The sequence below is a fragment of the Talpa europaea genome (assembly GCF_964194135.1).
Source record: "Talpa europaea genome assembly, chromosome: 14".
Lineage (NCBI taxonomy): Eukaryota > Metazoa > Chordata > Mammalia > Eulipotyphla > Talpidae > Talpa > Talpa europaea.
Genome location: NC_140082.1, coordinates 64,569,843 through 64,574,083, shown reverse-complemented (window position 1 = coordinate 64,574,083; position 4,241 = coordinate 64,569,843). Strand labels below are relative to the sequence as shown.

Sequence of the window (4,241 nt, the reverse complement as noted above, 5' to 3'; positions counted from 1 at the left end):
CATAGTGGTTGAACCAGTTTGTACTCCCACCAACAATGCAGAAGAGTTCCTTTTTCTCCACACCCTCGCCAACATTTGTTGTTGCTAGTTTTTTTAATATGTGCCATTCTCACTGGTGTGAGATGGTATCTCATGGTAGTTTTGATTTGCATTTCCCTGATTACAAGCAACATGGATGGCGCTGGAAGGGATCATGCTCAGCGAAATAAGCCAGAAAGAAAAAGAAAAATACCGGATGGTCTCACTCATAGCAGGAATCTAGAAAACTTAAATAAGGGACTAGGAAAATGAATAACTATAAGAAAGTGAAAATCAAAATCAACAAAAAACTATGAACCAGAGACACTCTATGGGGGGTAGAGGGCGGGAGGGGAGGGATTGGGGTCAAAATAAGGGGGTTGCTATTTTATGGGGAATATAAAAATAAAATTTATTATAAAAAAGAGAATACATATACATTATAGAAGTAAATATATATGTATTACATGGATGTGAATATAATATACTTCAAAAAAAAACTTTATTTCTGAAATGAGAAAAAAAAAAACAACAGAGACTCAGCAAAAATTGTTTAGTAATGAGTGTCTCTGAAAAGTGCTTTTTAGGACAGGAAATGTTTAAGTAATAAACAGTTACATGCTTTGTCAATTTGTGTTTTTAAGGGAAACAGAAAGAAATATGTGTTTTTGAGAGAAATAGGGCCAGGGATTTGGAAAAATTGTGGTTTCCAAATGCTTTAAGAGATGAGGTTTCATGTAAGTTTAATTTTCAAGCTGCTCATAATTGCTTCACTGCCAGCCTCTTGCTGTAGGTCTCCCTGGGAAGCCCAAGGGAAGACTGGCTGAGAAAATGCTCTTGTCTAGGGACAAGAGGTTAACACAATCCTTCCTCATTACTGAGAGGCCTGAAACCTCAATCTGCAGGAAGGAAAGGAGTGAGTAGACCACTAGGTTGAAGCAGAAAAGTGAGTTTCACTTCCTTTCCTGCCACCCAAAAGCCAAAGAGTTTAACTCTTTGTCCAGATAAGGACAACAAGCATGCCATTGTTTATTTCCCTTAAAGTCCCTTAAAGTCTCTGCTGGCTGCTTTCCTCGATATTCTGAACAAGTTAAAAAAAAGTGAAGGAAGAGTGTATCTGCCAAGTCTTTTTTCCCTTAACATTCTCCACTAACTATTCAGATTACTAAATAGGATACAACAATAATATCTGTTGGGCTGCCTGACTCCAAACTCCATGCTCTTGATCCTCCTTCCTTAATTTGGGAAAGGTTAAGAGTCTGTGCAAAAGTGCAAAGAGCCCTTAACAAAACCCTGGCTCCCAGGAAGTTCTTTCAATGCACAAAAGAAAAAAAAAAAAAAAGAGAAAGAGAGAAAAGAAAAGGAAGAAAGAATCTGGTACAGTGATTCTGGCGATTCTGTAATCATAACTAGATTCTTGGATAGTTCTCTAGGGAGAATTTAAGCAGAACTTTAATGGGAAGATGTAGCTTTTCATCTGTAAAATGGGGATACTAGTATCAGGCTTATAAGGATCAAAAAAGAGAATGCATACAACCTATTTAGAAAAGTTATTATTATTACTATTATTATAATGTAAGCATATCCTTATTCTGTTGTATTCTAGTAATGTTTTCCTTTTAAGATCACAGAATAAGGCTGCAGAATAAACTATGGGTAGTAGCAATGTTTTCCCTGAAGGGCTGATATTCTTGATGCTAATCACCTAGGGAAGAGATGTTCCCCCTACATTTCAAAAGTTCAGTTTACTACCACTTTGCTTTTATGAAAGACCTACATTTGTACCTGTTTTTGATAACTGAAAAAAACTCCTAAAGGGAATTTTGCTTTTTGGACCTCCCTGGTAGTCTAGGGGTTAAGTCTCAGCACTATCACCACTAGAGCCTGAGTTCGACCCCAGCGAGGGAGCTACCCCACATACGTTGCCGCAGACCTCTCCTGTCTCCCCACTGCTCCCCTTAACAGTGTATTTCAGTAGATCCACCTGTTCTGCTCCCCACTCTGTCTCTGGTGAATCCTCTCGCCCCCCAGCACCTCTGGCCTACACTCCAGTTCTTCTATGCAAAAATAAATATCTTTTTTTTTTTTTAAAAAAGAATTTTGCTTTTATAACAAAAGGCAAAAATTGAAAATAGTTCTCAGTGTTAGTTTTGCAGCAGCTGTGCTAGAAGCAGCATGTGCCCTGAACAGCTAAGTTCCTTCCTTGGGAACTACTTTTTATAGACTATGTATTTATCATAGCATTCCTACTTTTATTACATTCTAGTTTTATTTTTGGTTTTATGTGTTATTTGGTTTGATTTGGTACGTTATTTTTGGGACCTGAGAATGCTAAAATTTTGTTCCATACAAATTAATGGTAATTACTTCTTTGCTTTACACATTTCGGCTTATGAAAGATTTCATAGGAACAGTTTACTTTCAGATAGCAGGAGGAAACCTGTGTCTCCTTAGAAAACTGGAATTATACGAGAAAAGTAACAATCTCCCTCTCATTCTTCCAGATCTAGAGCTCAGGGAATCTAGATATTCTCAAGGTCACTATTAATTGGTAAGGTTTAAAAATGGCAAGGCATATAGTTTAAAAGAAAAGGTTGGATTTTGAAGATGACATAGGCTCTAGAAAGCTTGGAAGTGGTGCAAAAGAAGCTTGGTGCACAAGATCCCAGCGGCTCACCGCTGTTAAGTGGGCTCACATGGACTGGGTCATCCAGCACCTGAGCTCTACATTTAAGTAAATTTAGAGCAGTTCCTTAATGGCCAGTGTGGTAGCGTTGCACAGGAGCTATGGCCTCGGTGTTGGAAAGATGGGGGAGCAAGAGTAAGGCAAAAAGATCCCTTTGGTTTCAGAAAAATCTCCTGAAAAAGAGAAAGGCATATCAGGCCTCAAAGTCACCTAGACAAAGCAGGCCCTTTTGGTAAAGTAGGCGCAGAGGATAGGAAAGGAGTTCAGGTTTAAATGGAGAGAAATGGGGCCTCTCTGGTGGTATAAGGGGTTAAGACGTAGCACTATGAAGCTATCCACAGCCACTGCAACATGAGTTCGATCTTCAGCCAGGGAGGAGACCCACATGGTGCAGCAGACCTCTCCTATCTTGCCTGCTGCTCCCCTCAGCAGTGTATTTCAGTCATTCTGCCTGTTCTGTTCCCCACTCTGTCTCTGGTGAATCCTCTCACCCCCCCCCCCCCACCAACACAAACACCTCTGGCCTGTATCCCAGTTCTTTTATGCATAAATAAATAAATCTTTAAAAAAAAATAAACAGAATGGTTCCTACATGATTTCTGGCCACAACATGTGACCACATGTGCCTTAAACATGAAACCTCTTTGCTTGAAAGTGCCAGATAAATATTCGTTGGCTTTTGTTGTATGCATTCAAAGAATTAAGGAGGTGAGTTTACTGGCTCAAAAGACTATTGCAAAACTAGACCTGAAAAAGATTTTCAGCGGTGTCTTTGGTCAAGTGACCCCCTACTATTAGGCTTCTCACAGTGGAACCAGTATGTGACTGGGGATTCAAAAATCTGAAGTCTGTCCAGGAACTCATCCTGAAATGCAGACAAGCCAAGGTCAAGAAAGAGACCACACAGTGAATGAAGAGCACGTGAGGAAATTTGGTGTCATTTGATTGGAAGGCCTCAATTATGAAATTGTCTTCCTGGAGAAGCATTTCCAGATGATCTCAGGGTTTTTGTGCCCTTTCCAGCTCTCCATGGTGCTCAGGCTACCGAAAATAGAGTGGGCTTCCTCAAGGAGAAGGGTTCACTTGGTTATGGAAGTGAAAGTATCAGTCAACAACTCCAGCAGCTGAACTAAGTGAGACCAGAATACGTGAAAACACAATGCCTTGGAAGCATGTGTTTGGGTTTTGGGAATAATCATCCAGATCTTCAAAGAAGATTATTTTCTGCTTAATCTTCAGAAATTGGAGGGGAAGAATCAGGGAGAAGATGTTGATGTTCATGCAGACACTTCTCATCAAAGCCCAGTTCCAAGTAAAAGTTCCTACATGTCTCCCACTTTCACCTATGCTACCTCCTCTAAAATGAGCAAAGGGCTTATGTCATGGAGGGAGTCCTGCTTATATCTTGGGGGTTAGTGATGGTGAATGAAAACCCAGGCATGTGTACAAAAAGGTGGTGAACCAAGTCCAGTGGCATACATGAACCTGGGAGTTCCTCAGGTCTTATTTTGGAAAGAACTTAAAAATATAATTAGTA

General features: G+C 40.0%; 1 pseudogene across 1 annotated transcript; it reads left to right on the top strand.

Annotated features, from left to right (window-relative positions):
* The first annotated feature begins 3,337 nt into the window (after positions 1–3,337).
* Positions 3,338–3,837, top strand: LOC311184204 (ribosomal protein uL30-like; annotated as a pseudogene). The gene has a single exon. The product of its transcript is annotated as a ribosomal protein uL30-like (transcript).
* The last annotated feature ends 404 nt before the right edge of the window (positions 3,838–4,241 follow it).